The sequence below is a fragment of the Etheostoma spectabile genome, chromosome 21 (assembly GCF_008692095.1).
Source record: "Etheostoma spectabile isolate EspeVRDwgs_2016 chromosome 21, UIUC_Espe_1.0, whole genome shotgun sequence".
In the NCBI taxonomy this organism is placed as follows: Eukaryota; Metazoa; Chordata; class Actinopteri; order Perciformes; family Percidae; genus Etheostoma; species Etheostoma spectabile.
In genome coordinates, this window is record NC_045753.1 from 10,388,842 (window position 1) to 10,407,660 (window position 18,819).

The window sequence follows — 18,819 nt, forward strand, 5'->3', positions numbered from 1 at the left end:
GACCAGTCCGTCAACGGTGAAAGATGATATTCTACTTTCACTCCGTTTGGGTACTTGTTGTGTCATTACTGGCACACAACTGCTCCAGGATGAACAGCATGTTTTAGAGCCAGAGATGTAAATTCTGCATTCTTTGCCTCGCCCACATCCCCCCGGTTCCACTCGTACTTTTCAATTTATTCCACAAATTTGATTCATTTAAAGAAACCTGAGGAAGTCAGCGGCTAATTTTCTTTCATGAGAAACTCTCGGCACTAAAATAGGCCTGCTCACAATAGGGAAAAGCATCCTCTTGCCAATCAAAACGGAGCTCCAGCTGCTGAAACTGATCGCAGTCAGGACCAACATCCTGCCATCAGTGGCGAGGTTGGCCTTTACATACATTTTTAAAACCACTCTCGTCATTGGATGGATGTTGAACAAGACAAAAGTCGCTGGGACAGAAATTGGCTTCACTAGAGTACGGTCTCTTTATTTCAGAGCGTTTGACCGTGTGTGTGTGTGTAACAGGAGTTTTAAGGGCTTTTAACATGCCGTCTGCCACGTAATCGGTGTCTATGGCTAACTAGCTCCCAGCAGGCAGTTTTAAACACTTTCCATGGCTGCACACATCCCAGGCCAAGAAGCACTTGCAGGGAGAAAATAAATAAATAAGGAAAACACTGGTTAAGCAATGCTTTGGTGAGCCGACATGTATGAAAAAAAGAAAACATGGTGCACCAATATCAATGTACAGAATCTGAGCTGCAGCAAGTCTCACGGTTTAATTTGAAGTGCACATCACAGGTGGAAAAAATAAAGCTGCCTCAATATCTCGTGCTTGAAACATCTCATGCTACTCAAGTGGAATTCCATTAAGACTGATACAATATTTGATAACATGTGGCTTTCAAAGGAATACGGGACATAAGCTGAACTTGGAAAGGATGCAGCCAAACAGAAAACCAGATTCTTAGAAATGTCTGGCTGCACTAAAGAAATCTAAATATCTGGGAAAATTGAAGTATATAACGGGACATTATTACAGATGTGTGTGACAGCATGTATGTATGCGTGTACGGGAGAGTTAGAGAGGCATCTGGATTTGATCAGCATTACTCCCTGTGCTGCCTGGTTGTGTGGTCATGCAGTGTGTGGTAGTGCACAGCGGAGGAGCCTAATGTGATCGCACGGTTCATGGAAGTGCTGTGAAATAAGGACATCTGTAAGTTGTCCATCTGTAGGGCTCTCTGGGGAGTTCCAGTTATACAAGGATCCTAAAGTGAGCTCTATAGATCAAAGCTACGCTCGTATAAAGACATGCCTTGTTGGAGTAACACAAGGTGAGAAGATGACAAAGAACAACACAACGCTGTCCGGAAGCGATGACTCCGATGTTTGTTCTACAAGGCAAACTGGAAGACGTGAGATAAGTGAAAACAAATTGAAAACTTTCCACCAACAAAACAACACAGTCGGGAGAGACAGAAAAATATTTGTGGGTAAAGTAGCCCTCTTTTCCCATGTGTTGAACTTGAAAATAAAATAAAATTACCGAGTTCACTGCTGTCAGTCAGAGCGCATGTAAACAGACGCAGGAATGGCAGCCGGTGCCAGGTTAGCTGGGTTAAACATTTCTGTGACTCACGCAGTTGCGTGGCCTCCCAGCTGCTGATATCTTCACTCATTAACGTGTGGCATGGAGGCAGAACACATGGCAGCAACGCGCCTTGGCTCGCTCCGATGAGTTTTTCAAAAGGAGAAGAAACCAGACACGCGAACGGATGCGGACTGACTCGCTGGCCTCTCTGCGATGTGCGTCTGCATGCCTGGACGTGTGTGCGTGGGTGTTTCTTTAAGTGCCTGCTGCATTTCATTTTTCAAAAATCATCTGCCCGCGCCGTGACCTCTGAGGTCCGGCTCTTGTCCACCGGAGCTACAGATATATGCTAACTAGTAGCAGAGCTCTCTCTATCCCCCCTCTAAAAAGGGTTTGGCCGAGGCCGCCCACCCAACACAACCGCCCATACCAGACGAGTGCATCATCCCTGTTCGGAAAGAATAAACACATTGCTCCCTAATGTGTTCCCAATGGGTGCAGGTATTTGTGAGGTAGTCAGTGATCTGCAGCATAATTGGTTCTTTAACTAGGCCATGATGCTCTGCACAGAAACCCTCCCTATGCTGTGACATGTGCACATTATACAGCAGAGACATCACTGCAGTTTGCCAACAGTTGGCCCTGTGGTCACAAGTCCAAACCAATGAAAAATATTCTGAATGAAAAAAAAAATCACTTTCCCATCATCTTGAAACAGTATCTGACACGTCGTCCTGCTCATAACAGCTTGGAATGTAAAGGGGAATTTTAGTATTTTACCTCATTTCTTTGCATTTGTCAAAAAGAATTAAAAAACAAAAATCTTTCAAATGAGTGCAGCATTGAGCGAGACCGCTGTAGCGGCTGCAAAGTGGGCTGCATTGTAACCCTACGGGGCAAAGGTACATCATGAATGTCCGTCCACTCAAAGTGCTTTTTTTTTGCCTCTGACAGTGGGGCAGTTGGTGAAGTCTCACTCTGAAATGTTTGGAGGTGGCTTGCCAGAAGACTGTGGTGTGGAACCATGGGTGTATGGAAGCGGATGCAGAGCAAGAATTGGTTTTGGGGGTACTCAAAGCATAGCTTTGTATTATCTAAATTATTTTTGATTGCCCATTTGCAAATTATGCCATCCAAATGCTAAGTTACACTTCACGCAGCATTGATAGACGTTATTTCATGGACTTTGGATAACGGCACTTGGGTCCATACGCCGCGCCTTGCAGACTATCAGATCTGCAGTGACCATTTTGATCAGGATGTCTACTGCCAGCCAAAGAGAAGAAATCCTTAAAAGAAAATAGCTTTTCCTAAAAGAAAAAAAGCTGTTCGAAGAGTGGAGAGCTGTAGCCAGAGCAGCGCTAAGCTAGTGCTATTAGCCAAAGTTACTGTGTTGACCTGGCATCAGTTAGTTACACACAAAAGAATGGCAGGATAACGGCCAGTGCCGGGCTGCCGGGTCACACAAATGCATGGGAAAACAGGGTCCAGGTTCTGAAATTACCCTTTAATGCCTTTTCCCTCGAAAGGGTCTGATCCAAACTAGTGGCCTCTATCGCAACAGGGTCAACACTGTTTGTGTCTTTAACGGTTACTGACCGGACTCTGTGGTCCCTCTGATTAGAGTCCAGCTGAGCTCAGACAGCAGGCTCCGGCAAGAGAGATCGGGACCACACCTGAGCCCCTTAAAAACATGCCCTTTAATTATTTGTGTAAGTGTAAGTGAGCAAGTGAGTGGAAACTATGCAGAGTCCAGCCTCCCTCTGCGGGGGAGCGGGGCTGTTAGCTTGTTTGCCATGGTGCCTTTACACATCAAAGGTTTAGGTGTTAATTGGCCTGGACCATCCAGGTGCACTCTGCTTGTCCACCCTGCTATCTAGGTCATCTATACATGTATTCATCATTCATGTTGTGTTACATAGTCTCTCGAAGAGAAAATTGTTGCACGTCATCAAACTTTATTGGCCAGATGCCTGGCACAGCTAACACCACATGACCCTCACATCTCCGAATACAAACAGCAAAGTCAATGAGAGATGCTGCATCGCCAGGCAAATACAATAATAATGGTTTGTCATTTGTTTATAGTTTTTGAGGAGGAGTGGGGAGGAGGCAGGGGAGATTCGGAGCATCTTGAAATGTCAGCGGGAAGAGAGATTTGTTCCAAAACAGAACATGAGCCAAGAATTTCAGGAAGGTGGAATTCTCAGCAGCTGACAAAGTAACTGTCGTGTGTGTCTACGGCTGCAGCAGAAGTATTTCCATTGTTACGTATTTGATTGATTATTTTTTTCTTGTTAATCAATTATCATTTGCAGGTAAGCAACACTTTCCCTGCTGCTTGGATTCAAGTCTCACTGCGCTCCTCATTTGAATTGACAGGCAAAAGCTTATGTCCCGGCAACGGTTTAGAAAACTGTTATATATATATATATATATATTTATGGGAAAACAGCAAGATTCAGGGTCTCAGCGATTGATTTGCACTGTTCATGCGGCGCGTAAGAAAACGTTAAAGACAATTCACGATCAGCATGACCGAGACAATTTCACGAGATTGCAACCGCTTGTCGCTCCATCTGTCTGATTGCCTGCGCCCGCCCTCTTGCTTTCATTGAAAATGAATAATTAGGCTCACCCCGTCAGGTAAGACCTTTAAGCGTTAGGACTAGATTTCATAAAGTAGTGAGAAATGCTCTTTACAATTCAAAAGAGCCAGAGTAAAGTCTTTTATGTGCTTATTTTGTCTGACCAACAGTCCAAAAGATATTTAAAGGTGACAAGCTGCTCTTTGGATTCTTTTATATAGACCTTAGTGGTTCCCTAATACTGTATCTGAAGTCTCTTTATATAGACCTTAGTGGTCCCTAATACTGGATCTGAAGTCTCTTTATATAGACCTTAGTGGTCCCTAATACTGGATCTGAAGTCTCTTTTATATAGACCTTAGTGGTCCCAAATACTGTATCTGAAGTCTCTTTTGTATAGACCTTAGTGGTCCCCTAATACTGTATCTGAAGTCTCTTTCATATAGACCTTAGTCGTCCCCTAATACTGTATCTGAAGTCTCTTTTATATAGACCTTAGTGGTCCCTAATACTGGATCTGAAGTTTCTTTTATATAGACCTTAGTGGTCCCTAATACTGGATCTGGGGGTTTGGCCTTGACCAACTGCCACTTTGCTTGTTTGAAAGCCAGGATGTCTCTCTCTCTCTCTCTCTCCTTATGACCTCACAAGGGGCAAGATTCCAGATCGGCCCATCTGAGCTTTCATTTTCTCAAAGGTAGAACAGGATACCCAGGGCTCGGTTTTCACCTATCACCATTTCTAGCCACTGGGGGGCCATAGGCAGGCTGGGGGAACTCATATTAATGTTAAAAAACCTCATAAAGTGATATTTTCATGCCGTGGGACCTTTAAAGTGATAAAACAGAAATGAAGTGGGTGGCAATAAAATGATGCCTTTAGCTGCTTCTGCATCTTTCTTCTCTCCTTCCATCACGGTGAGTGTGTGGCCCGTCTATCACCCTGTGACCTTTTTCTTTCTGCCAATCCCTTTTCCACGCTCCCTGTCTCCTTTCTTGCTTCCCTAGCTCCTCCCTTCCTCACCTCAGCATCTTCACCGCACACTCTGTCCCGGTCAGCCTCCCATTATTTTTACCCACCAGAATGTGGAGCAGCTCCACTTCATGCGAATAGAAAAACCACAAGTTTTGTTCTGCCTGGACAGCACCCAGGCTCGAGAGCTGTTTCAGTCCATTCACCAGCAATCTCTACTTTTTGGACAAGACCAACATATTAAGCCAAGAGTAGACAGAGGAAGCAGGAGATAATGACTTTTCTTTTAAATCCAGAAATCATAAATAAGAACATAAATCATTTCAAATCCATTATTCAACAATTGTTGAATAACGGATTTGAAATGATTTAAGTTTTTTTTTTTATGATAACTGAGTGAGACTGAAGGACTCTGAGAGGTGGAGTGAGTAAAAATCTGCTCTATTTCTCTCAGGGTTGAAACACAGTAGTGACCAGAGCTGAGTCTGAGGATGTCAGTTTCATGAAGGTTAAGAGCAGGGGCGTAGCACAAAATATTGGCCCCTGTAGAAAGGCATTCTCTATGGGCCGCCCCACATCCACAGCAATTCATTCTAGCAGCATTTGGGGCCCTCCTCACATGGGTACTCCCAGTACCCATGTACTTATGCTCCCAGTCTGAAACCCCTGAATAAGAGTATCCATCGAAGGACTGATATCACAAAGACTGAAATGGGAAAAGACTGGCAGCATGCAGCCGGTTTGACAGTAACCTGGCTGGGTTTTGGGCAAAAGGCTAAAACCATTGTTCCATCCATCCATTGTCATCTGCGTATTTACAGTCGGGGCACGGGGCAGCAGCTCCAGCAGGGGACCCCAAACTTCCCGCACGCACACACCAGCTCCGACTACCATTGTTTCTTAAGTCAACAGGGATTCCACTTCCGCAGGTTAAGATTTATATTTTGCTATTACCTGCTTGAAGAACCGCAAGTCATTTTGTATCAAGTTAAACACTAGATGTGGTTTATAGTACATGTTTTTAAGCACGCTCGTAGCCCCACTAACATCAGATCATCGTCTGGGTATAGAATTTACCAGTTTCCAATTTACCATTGATATCAAAGCCTAAGATGTACTCCACTATCACAACTAACTGCAGTAATACAACCATCTCTACATGCATCCCATCCTACATGAACCTGCCTCTTGACAAGTTGACTGTTCAAGGATACAAAACCCTAATTTAATGCTAATTTGGTAAATTTTCTGACATTTTTAGCCACACAAAACCCAAATACTTGATCATGCAACTAAGAGTAAAAACACACTGGGCGCGCAGAGGCGCCGCGCAGTGTTAGCAAAGGTTTAGGCGTCTCCTCTATTTCTTTGGTAAACTATGAGCAAATGTGTCAAGCCATGCAAGTAATCACAAACAGGAAGGCCAAAGTGCAGCTGGATACCTTACAAAAATAAAACTAATTTCTAAATAAAGCAGGTTTATGGTGATTTTGGCAAAATTGTGGCTTTTTGCACCACTGTGCGCAGTGTGGCGCAAATAGCCAAATGCCTGCGAGTTGTTGCCATAAAAATCTTTTGGCTACCGTCATCCCACAAGGTGTGATTAAAGCCTAAGTCCTGCTAATGCTATGGCTTGGTGTTCTGCTCTTTTGTTCAAACTGAGCTGTCAGCTGTCATGTAGACTATAAAGCAAATCTAAAAGTGTCCCAGCATCTGATTGGTGTTTGGATTGGCTGATGAGGAGACCCAGAACAAATCACAGGGTGCGCTATTCACCACCAATTTCCCCCCCAACGCACCTGGTACTCTACTCTCTTGATTATACATATAAAATATGAAATAGTGAAATGTGTGCACACAGACAGCTGCAAATTATTTTAAATGTGTTACAAGGCAATTGACTCTCACAGTATCCCAAAAGATCAATGAAACCAGAATCTGCAGACCGTAACCATCAGCAGAAATCATTTCATTATTCTGTTGGTGTGCTGTTATTTGCCAGGTGACGATATCAAAAAGGTATTTGCTGTTCAGCTATGCTCATGCCAAGAAATACATAATAAGGACTAAAGAGGGGGTGGGAGAGAGAGGAAGCTCAAATGATTTTTAAAAGAATAAAAAGGTTCTATCAATTTCCCAATGAACACATCAAGTCAAATGGGCAGGCAGAACTCCCACTTAAAGCAGTTTCAGGTTCATATAAAAAGGGATATGTTTTTCCATGTCATGTCTCATTTGCTTGTCCAACAATCAAAATCAACCCAACTGGACCAAATAATTGAATCCAGTCCTGAGTGTGTGAGTGTGAGAGAGAGAGACAGCTGAATTGATTTATACACTGAAACATCTATAATCATCGAATAGTCGCAATAAAGCTCCAACAGAAGGCAAGGATTCAATTAAAATGCACCCTTACTAAAAATTATTCCACACAATAATGTGTCTGCGGCCTAACAAGAAACACAACCAAATAAGCTCTTTATAATGAGATGAACACTTACTTCTTGCCTGCAGCATTTCTGTGCTTTGTTCCAGTGGGAAAGATTTGGGTGTTAGTTCAAAGTCATAGCAGTAAATTCTTCCTGTAGACAGGACAGGGAGAGCAAACTGTACCTTTTTTATGACTTGATCTTCCACTGCTATTGCCTTTAAAACTGCAGATTAATAAGAGAAGAACTGGAACACCCTCACAATGAGGTCCTGACTGTTCTGCACCTCACATCCCATAAAGTTAAAATAAGAATTAGACATGATAAATTGGGTTTTTCAGAGGTAGGCTGGGGCTCGGAGGGCATTTTGGACACTGGCAGCTAATGATAAGTCCTCTAGTTGAAGCTTGTGGGACCAAGAGTTTGGAAGTTTAATCATTAGTTAAATGGCATATGAATAAAATCTTGATAACTTTAATCCTTCCATGGAACCACACTACTTGCATATCAGGTGAACCATTAAGTACCAAAGTAATAGAGCCAATGGTGTGTAAAGCTAAGCTTAAAGACCTTGATGCACTCAGATCTCCTGCATGTCCCTGACATTCAAGCCAAAGGACATCTCAGGCCCTGTTCAGACTCGGCATCGACATTCATCTAGGGTCATCCGATCACAAGTGGACAGCTCTAAGAAGGCCTACACAATGCATTGAGATCCGATTGCTCAGACCACATCCAGAGGTGGTCTGGCCACTTTGAAGGACGTCAATGGTCGTCCTCCATACATGGCACCGTCCATTGTCCCTTTGATGCGGTGAAGTTGTCCTATCCCCTTAGCAGAAAAACAGCCCCAAAGCATAATGTTTTCGCCACCATGTTTGATAGTGGGGATGGTGTTCTATGGGTCATACACAGCATTCCTCCTCCTCCTCCAAACACGGCGAGTTGAGTTGATGCCAAAGAGCTCCATTTTGGTCTCATCTAACCACAACACTTTCACCCAGTTGTCCTCTGAATCATTAAGATGTTCATTGGCAAACTTCAGACGGGCATGTCTATGTGCTCTCTGGAGCAGGGGGACCTTGGGGGCTCTGCAGGATTTCAGTCCTTCACGGTGTGGTGTGTTACTAGTTGTTTTCTCTGTGACTATGGTCCCAGCTGCCTTGAGATCATTGACACGATCCTCCCGTGTAGTTCTGGGCTGATTCCTCCCTGTTCAACTCCACGAGGTGAGATCTTGCGTGGAGCCCCAGACCGAGGCAGATCGACAGTTCTTTTGTGTTTCCTCCATTTGCAAATAATCGCACCAGCTGTTGTCACCTTCTCACCAAGATGCTTGGCAATGGTCTTGTAGCCTATGCCAGACTTGTGTGGGTCTACAATCTTGTCCCTGACATCCTTGGAGAGCTCTTTGGTCTTGGCCATGGTGGAGAGTTTGGAATATGATTGATTGATTGCTTCTGTGGACAGGTGTGTTTTATACAGGTAACAAACTGAAATTAGGAGCACTCCCTTAACGATTGTGCTCCTAATCTCAGCTCGTTACCTGTATAAAAGACACCTGGGAGCCAGAAATCTTTCTGATTGAGAGGGGGGGCGAATACTTATTTTCCATCATTAAAATGCAAGTCAATTTTTGAAACCATTTTTGACCATTAGGACGAAAACCTGTGGACGCTAATGAGCACTTTGTCACAGTGTTAGCGTCGTAACATCCACACGTTTTAATGACTTAACGACGAGGTCTGACAGAAAGCAAACGTGTGTAGAAATGGATTACTAAAGTGCGTTTGCCAAAGAGCTCAGTGAGCGGCTAACTTTCCTCATTAAAATCTTCACGATCAGCTTTGAGGTGTTGTTTAAATACACACATTCATAACATGTCTGTTTTTATGAAGGTTAATAAGCACATTAAATAAGGGCACGTATTTGGAATATTGTGTAACATGAATAAATATTGTACAAGCAAAGACTGGATAATGTGTTGGGAGTGATTGAGCGAATGTGGGAAAATATCATGGAAAATATTAGCAAATCGGAAAATGTTACAGGTAGTTGGAATACGGGAGATATTGTAACAATATAATGCATTTTGAGCTTGTGATGACAAATCTTCCAGAACAACATGAAATCTCAACCCACACACACACATGCACACACACACATGCACACACACACACACACACACACACACACACACACACACACAGAGGATTGTTTCACTAATGAGTTGGTTTGGCTGCAGTTGAGTTATGGGCATGAGCGCATGGTGGGACCTCACCCCAGTGCAGCCTGGGAGAGTGTACTGAGTGCACCTAACACTACGGGCTGCCAAGGTCCTGTTTTAAATGATTTATCAGCCTGCGATGGTTGACTGATGAGACGAAGGTTTGTAGATGGGTGCCGGGACCTGACCACAACCAGTTTGCCGATAAATATCCTTACATCCTTTACTTCAAGTCAGACTGCAATTTGAATTCTGTTCCTTTTTTTTAAGAAATGTAAAATAAAAGTATATACATGGGTGCGTTAATGTGGAGCCCAAATGTTTTTGTGATAACAGCATCATGGATGGAATCAAAAAAAATTGAGAAATTAAAAAACATAAGACAGATTCCATAGGGCTCTACATTAAGTCAGTGCTAAAAGCTAGCTGAAGATCTGAAAACATACCAATCTAATTCTCTGATTTGAGGACATCATCTTGGGCTTTGGGAAACACTAATCCACATTTTTCACAATTTTCTGACATTTTAGAACAACTAATTGAGAAAATATTCAACAGATTAATCAACAATGAAAATAATCATTAGTTGCGGCCCATTTGCTGACATGTTCCTGAGTGAGTCTCAGTGGTTTCAGTAGACAGTGCATCACCTTCTCATCTCACCACGTCTGAATGAATCAAAGGCCACAGTGGAGACGGATGAAGAGAGACAGAGTGAGCAAGTAGAGGTGGAGTAAGATGGGTGAGTGAGTAATTACCTGCAGCTGCTGCGCTTAGTTGGGGGAATATAAATCTGTAACCACATCAGAAATTATCCATAAAATTTACAGCTTAGCAAAAGCACGTGTGTGGCTCTTTAACAAGGCCTAACCTACAGAGCCATCTTTTACGCTGCCGCCCCCCCACCCTCGGAAAAGAGCCGGTGGGCAGTCAGACCATGTACCTCCAACAACAGCATACAGTGACATATGTCGGTAAGTTATTCAACGGGAAGAAAAACAGCTCATGTTACCAACTACTAGCGCAACTCCAATGCGCTCCAAAAACAGGTAAATAAACTGATGGAAATAAGCAAAGCCCTGAGCAGCCAATCAATCACTTTAGTGAGTGTGTTTGACTTAAAGGAGTTATGAGGACTGGGCAGATTATGGTCCTACAAAAAACAAAAAACACAAAATGTATAAATGTACAAATAAGCCAGAGGCTGTAAAAGAGAGAGCAAGAACTACCTTTCTCACCAGGACTGGAACCATTCACACATCTGAGATCAATTAATCTGTCTGCCCATTCATTTACTTCTCAATGAACTCAAAAGTACTACTGAACTATACATGAGCCGCTGTCTGTCTGTCTGTGTGTGTGTGTGTGTGTGTGTGTGTGTGTGTGTGTGTGTGTGTGTGTGTGTGTGTGTGTGTGTGTGTGTGTGTGTGTGTGTGTGTGTGTGTGTGTGTGTATGTTGTTTCTTCTCTCCTTTGTGACAGTGAACTAAATATCTTTGAGTTGTGGACAAAACAAGACATTTCAGAATGTCATCTTGGGCTTTTTGGGAAACACTGATCATTCCCCCCCCATTTGTTGACATTTTATAGAACAAGCAACTAATTGATTAATCAAGAAAATAATCAATAGATTAATCTACAATGAAAATAATCCACAATCTCATAACAACATTAAATATCTCCAATGTTGTGTGTTGCGCCAATACTTCAAAGCATCTCTCACTTCCAGTCATTAATTTTAAAAATGTACAAAACCTTCTCCCCCGGATCCCCCTCGAGGTTCTGACACCCACCACGGTCTTACAACATCCTGTGGTAAGTGGTGTCAAGTCATCTCCACCTGCGGCTGTTACCAACAATGAAGTCCATAACCACGACGTTCTACTTCCGGGATTGCTTGGATGTCTTTCTATTTGACAGGAAGTCCGTCCCCTTCTTCTTTCTTTGTGTTGGCGTCCTAACATCTGGTGGATTTCTGAGGACTATGGTTACCTGGTCGACAGATGTCTGCAGGTAAATACAGACAGCTAGCTAGACTATCTGTCCAATCTGAGGAATATGGTTACCTGGTCCTCAGGTCTCTGCGGTAAATACAGACAGCTAGCTAGACTATCTGTCCAATCTGAGGACTATGGTTACCTGGTCCTCAGGTCTCTGCAGGGTAAATCCAGACAGCTAGCTAGACTATCTGTCCAATCTGAGGACTATGGTTACCTGGTCCAGTCCTGAGGGTAAATACAGAAAGCTAGCTAGACTATCTGTCCAATCTGAGGACTATGGTTACCTGGTCCTCAGGTCTCTGCAGGGTAAATTAGACAGCTAGCTAGACTATCTTGTCAATCTGAGGACTATGGTTACCTGGTTCAGATCTCGCAGGGTAAATCCAGACAGTAGCTAGACTATCTGTCCAATCTGGGACTATGGTTACCTGGTCCTCAGATCTATGCAGGGTAAATCCAGACAGCTAGCTAGACTATCTGTCCAATCTGAGGACTATGGTTACTGGTCCTCAGATCTCTGCAGGGTGATACAGACAGCTAGCTAGATATACTGTCCAATCTGAGTTTCTGTTGCACGACTAAACAACTTTTAAACGTACACATGTTCACCAAAACAAGTTCTTCCGAGGTTATTTAGCTGAGGCATGTGGCTCCGTCTGTGCTAGCACCGCCAAGACGATGTGATTGGTTTAAGAAATACAATAAACCAAGAGCAGGTTTTTCTCCCATCCAGGAAGGCTGTGTGGACTAGCCAGTTTCTATCCTTTGCAGTGCAATGCGACACTACCATCAGGGAGACCGCTACATGACCTAACGCAGCAGTAGTAACTTCACTTGGGTTACAGTTCTCACACTCGGCTCAACATTGGCTCCAAATTACATAAAGTCAAATGAAAAAGCTCTGATAAAAAAACAACAACACATCATTGCTACAATTCCATTTAAACTAAAATGCATCTCTTTACCAAGCCAGCTTCATGGGGTTTGTGTAGTACAGTTGTGGTTGGATGTGTCCCGAGGATGATCCCAGTGAAAGCATTAAATGGCGTCACTGGACGGGAGGAGGTAATAAAGCTGTTTATTGTCACAGGTGGGGCAGAGTGTGTGATGCTGTTGAGGTTGTAGGCCCAGCTGGAGGAACCAGCAGTGTTCAGAATGAAGCCCGATCCGGATCATGCCTGAGGGCCTTCTCCACATTCAAGTGGACATGTTTACATGCGGCTACAGCACAGTGACTCCTGACTGACAAAAGCAAGGTCTTAACTGAACTATTAGGTTTTTCATTTTAAAAGTAACGTATTGCTCGACTTTCTGACTGCTCCATACATATATATCTACGGAGGAAGTGTCCGTAAAACAACTTGTCTTTCCTGTGCATGGTGGTTGAGAGCACAGAATCTGTTGACAACCCCCAAAAAAGCTGTGTTTATATGTTTTAAAAGGTGCTGACTAGATGAAAAAATGAGTGCAAACCGTGGAAAAACACGTGGCTGGAAACACAAGCCCTTCTCCTCCACTGGTTCAATCTACAAACAAACTCCAGAGAATTTTCCAAAGCTGTGTAGAAATGAAAAGAGAAAGGAAATGAGATGGGGGGGGGGAATCTGACCTCCAATTTGTCGTTATCATGCTATGAACAACCTCCCCTGTGATGTGTGGTCGTGGCAAAGGGGCAGGACCTTTGCTGCGTTCATGCCACCTTGGAATTTCAAGGACCACCCCCGTGATTACGTTGTTTTTCTGACTGCCAGCGTTCACATGGTCAGGATGCGTGTTCTTCTTCTTCTGTTACGTTGGCTTTTAGCATAACCACTTGTTGCATGACTGCCACCAACTGTTGGCTGTAGCCTAGAGCATCAGGTGTGTGAAAACATGGAGGCCACGATAAAGATTTGCTGCGGTTTTCTTACGCGAGCACACAAACACGTGGACAGGTGTTTCTTTGGATTATCTGCAGGACAATGGACAGGAAAGGACACAGATAAGGTGGTGTGGGTTTATACGTGGGGCTATTTCTGAATAATCTGAAACATGTTGTGTCTGTGGATGTTTCTTGGCAGAGGTGTTTGTCCACAATAAACAGTTTATTGTCATTGAAATATTTTCAGAAAACCAAAGTTGCCTACAACAAACTTCAGTTGTCAACAATGCGTCACTAACTGGGAAACTCTGTAAGCAAAATCTAGCCGGGGTTTCCCATCTCTGATTCCACAGGAAGGGACGTGAATGGTGACGTTTTCACTGGGAAAAAATGTTTTTCCGACATTCATGAAGGCACCATAATTCTAAGGACTGTGACAACCAAGAGGACCACAAAGGACATGTGGGGACAGAAGAAAAAAAACAATAATTCAAAATGTCATCTCTATTAGGAAAACCTTGCTTCCAGCCTGTGGTCAGGCTTGAAGTCAACTGTTGCATAATATTAAAGACTGTCTGGAAATAGCGCAGGGTGAAGGGAGTTATCCAGTGCAGCGCTTTCTTCCTCTGCCTGCATTTGGCTTAAAGGCACCGTATCACATCTGAAAAGTGACGCAGACGCTGATGTTAACAGCATGTGTGTATGGTATATAACATATGGTGTTGTTACCATAATTGGGCAATTATGCAGCTGTTATCAATGAATATACCACTTTTGAGTGCTGCAATTGTTTTTAGAAGATTACACTACAATATCAAATATACCTCATGTAATATGTTTAAAACAACAAGCAACTGTGTTGTGGTGATGGGGGGGGTGATGGCGCAGTGGATATGACACAGTGTGGCTCAGTGGTAGAGCAGTAGCATGCCAACCGGAAGCTTGGTGGTTCGATCCCTGGCCCTGTAGTCCCATCGGAGTGTAAATGTTGTACGGCAGCCAGTGTGAATGGTGAATGGTGAATGGTTCCGGTCCTAAAGACTATAAAAGCACTATTTAAATACAGTCCATAGCATGGCGGCGTTAGCCGGGACCCGTCGTCGTACTTAAATGTGAGTGCACAAATGTTGAAATGACACAAAATACCCATCGCTTATAGCCGTGATAAATTAGCCTAAAGCTAGCTAATACGTAGCTACTTGTTCAGACGGAAATTAGCCAACCCGGTGTCCTTTTGGGTTCTAAGGCTTAGACCAAAAGGACGCTATGCGGTCTCCATCTATCAAATACATGTCCAATATTTACCTGGGGGTTGTTCCGTCTTTTGTCAACTGTTAGAAACCCTGTTGTTTTTGCACAGTACCTGGAAGCCTGGAATGTGTCTAGTTGTTGCACTATGACCATTAATTGCACTTTTTTTTTTAATCTTGTTCTATGCTCTATAGCATAGGTTTTGTATGTCTTGTTATAACATTTTGATATTTTTTTAAAATATTTGGATAAAGAAATTCAAGTAAAAGTCAAGTTAAAGTATATAGAATCTTAGAAAATTTTACTTTTTATTATTGTGGTAGTGTAAACGGCTGATATTGGCACCGACTAATGAATTTTTGGTATTGTGACGCCCCTAACAGGGACATTTCTATCAATGTGTTTCACTGACATTAGTTTAAAAAAAAAAAAGATAAAAAAAATGTTTCATTCAGCTCTCTGTAGCCAGATCGGTCTTTGTCCCCACATGGCAGGTCCGTCATTTCAGAAGTGGTGTTTAATTAACAATGAGATTGTCCAGGCTCATTCTGTATTGTTTTTAAAGCAATGCAACACTTAGAGCCATGATGGACTCCAGGCAAGGAGTAGAGCTTTTTGTGGTGGGATTTAATTGTTGGCATAAGTGTTCAGTTGTAAAACTTTAGGACAAACCTTGGAAAAGAATTATCAGAAATGTTCGCCTCAGTGCCTGTTTTCACAGTTTTCGGAGTTGAACACCTCACAAAATTAAATGAAAGATTATTGGACAATGTACATGTGTCTCATAAAGATAAAGAAAAGCATTTGTTGTTGACTGTTTTTCTTTGAGCAGCAGTTTGTGAATGAGCTTCAGGTCTCGTTTAGCTCTCTGAACAATGCCGTATTCCTGACTGTAAACTCTTTGGCTGCGTTGAAGACTATTTTAAACTCAGCCCAGAAAGTAAAAAGAAGCCAAAGACGTGATGCAGATTGTGGATGAATTTGGGGCTAAATAAGAAAGCTGTAGTCAAATCATTGAACTTCCACCTCATGCTAAGAGCTGAACACTCGCCCTGCAGAATGCTGTCAATCTGATTGGAAACTTTGTAGATGATCTTCGAACCGAACCCGCGTAGACCAAGACAGAGCTTGAAGTCGATATTTTAAGTGCTGCTGGAATGAGACTGTTTAAACAAACATATTTCCAAGAAATCCTGAGAGGTTGAATCATTTCGCCCAGAACACTCAAAGACACGAGGTTTGGCATATCAGAGACTGGATGTTTGATCACTGGTCCCGTTTCTTGAATTTAAAAAGAAATGACGTAATTGTGCAAGAGAGGGAGCAGAAATGTTACAAAAGAAACACTGAAGCCGAACAGAGTCAGCGGTGAAGACACAACACCATGTAGTGGTAGCTCCTGCTTCCAAATGTAGCCCTCTTTGACACTATATATATATACGTACACTGACCAAAATTATAAACACGACACTTTTGTTTTCGCCCCCATTTTTCATGAGCTGAACTCAAAGATCTAAGATTTTTTCTATATACACACACATTAAAATCTGTCTAAATCTGTTAGCGAGCACTTCTCCTTTGCTGAGATAATCCATCCACCTCAGGTGTGGCATCTCTCGTCACGGTATCTCTGTGCATTCAAAATGCAATCAATAAGATGCACCTGTGTTCGTTGTCCATAACATACGCCTGCCCATACCATAACCCCACCACCACCATGGGCTACCTTGATGTTGATATTGCGATGATGTTGTATGGTTGACTATTGGTGCTCTACCAAAATGTTATTTACAAAATGAGATTTTTCTATGATCATATCTAGTCTCATATCGCAATATCAATACAAAATCAACATATTGCCAATCCCTACACGGGCCGCTCGATTCACAACATTGACATCAGCTAACCACACACCCACACGACACCTTACACGCCATCTGCCCTGTGCAGTGACAACCGGGATTCATCCATGTGGACAACACTTCTCCAAAGTGCCAGACGCAATCAAAAGTGAGACAGGTCGAGACCCCGATGAAGACAACGAGCATGCAGATGAGCTTCCCTGAGACGGTTTCTGACAGTTTGGGCAAAAATTCTTTGGTTATGTAAACCGATTGTTGCAGTAGCTGTATGGGTGGCTGGTCTCAGACGAATCTTGGAGCTGAAGATGCTGGATGTGGAGGTCCTGGGCTGGTGTGGTTACACATGGTCTGCGGTTGTGAGGTCGGTTGGATGGATTGCCAAATTCTCTGCAACGCCTTTGGAGACGGCTTATGGTGGAGAAATGGACATTCACTTCACAGGAAACAGCTCTGGTGGACATTCCTGCAGTCAGCATGCCAATACGCTCCATCAAAACTTGCGACATCTGAGCATTGTTGTGTGTGATAAAACTGCATATTTTAGAGTGGTCTTTTATTGTGGCCAGCCTAAGGCACACCTGTGCAATAATCCTGCTGTCTAATCAGCATCTTGATGTACCACACCTATGAGGTGGATGGATTATCTTGGAAAATGAGAAGTGCTCACTCTCACAGAAAAACAAATGTGTTGCATTTATAATTTTGTTCAGTGTGAAATGAGCCGAGTAAACACTGGCCTGGTTTTATTGAGGTACCTAACAGGCTGTTTACGCTGCCTGTATAATAGCCAGTAAAGAGCACAAATAGACGAAGGAAATTGTTTGTGTGTGACACCTTGATTTTATAGATCCAAACTCTAAGCATGGCACCATAAACACGGTTTACAAACCATTTAATTTGTGCTGATTTTAATCTTTTATGATCCTGTCTGATCAAATTGATGTCTTCAAGCAATAATAGCTGCATCATGAGGCTTAGACTGCACAGTCTATGATAATTACAGTTTGAGCCAGGATTGCTATCAGCAGATCTGCCCTTCATTATAAGGGGGGGGGCGATTGAGAGCAGGGAGGTTGCAGTCATGGGACATTTTATGGTTCATTGTTGCAATGGATCACTCTGCCTCCAACCCAGCGATCATCTTGTTTTATGTTGCCTTTTACCAGGAAGCAATATTGAAAAAAAGGGAAATTAGAGATACATGGAGGAACAAGTGAGGATGAAAACCTGCAAAGTTTGCCAAATGGTTGAGAGCCAGTATAAAGTAGCCGTTTCCTCTGAAGGTGCTCGGCTAGATTAGCGTCACATCACAGCATCATGAGCCGTGACATAAGAATGTGACACACACACACACACACACACACACAAGTTATTTCTGAATAAAATGGTGAAATTACTGGAAGTTTATAGATCCCCAGCCAGTGCAGCAAGCACGAAATTCCCTCCTGACGAATTTATCGCTTTTTTTGGTCTGTGTGCGTTTTCCATACAACAAAGTAACAAAGGAATAAACCTTATCTTCTGTAATCCAAAGAAAGCCGAATGAAGACAACAAAGATAAGCAGGGAGACAATTAAAGATCTTCCCCAAGCATAACCAACTACACAGAATGAGGATGGGAGGCCACACCAGAGGGGAAAGACCTTTACAGGGTTTTCTCTAGGACAGGGGTCGGAAAACTTTTTAACATGAAGTGCTATTTAAAATAAATGTTAAATTCAATTTGATTTATGGTATGAAATAAGACATGTTACAGGTAGAGTAGGTCTAGACCACGCTATAAATTTACAAAGACAAAACAATTTGCCAGGAGCAGGCATTTGGGTGCGACAATGGTGATGAAAAATTCAGTTTAGGCAGAAACCTCGGACGGACAGACACTTGTTAAACAGTGTGCTATATCGGTATTAGGCCCGCCATCATCGCCAGCCTTTGAGCTGCATTCTGTGAAGAAGGAAACAAGTACTTAACAATCAAAAGCAGGTATAGGAGTAAGACCGGTCTTCAGGGAATGTGGATGGGGAAAAGTCAATCAAACTATGTGAAGAAGA

The 18,819-nt window shown here is 42.9% G+C and overlaps 1 long non-coding RNA gene across 1 annotated transcript in view; it reads right to left on the minus strand.

Moving 5' to 3' along the window:
• Positions 1-2,782: 2,782 nt before the first annotated feature.
• LOC116671452 (uncharacterized) overlaps positions 2,783-18,819 on the minus strand; it is a 22,097-nt gene continuing 6,060 nt past the window's right edge. The window contains exon 3 of the long non-coding RNA XR_004327275.1: positions 2,783-2,868. This is a non-coding gene — a long non-coding RNA (uncharacterized LOC116671452). The remainder of the gene's footprint in view (positions 2,869-18,819) is intronic.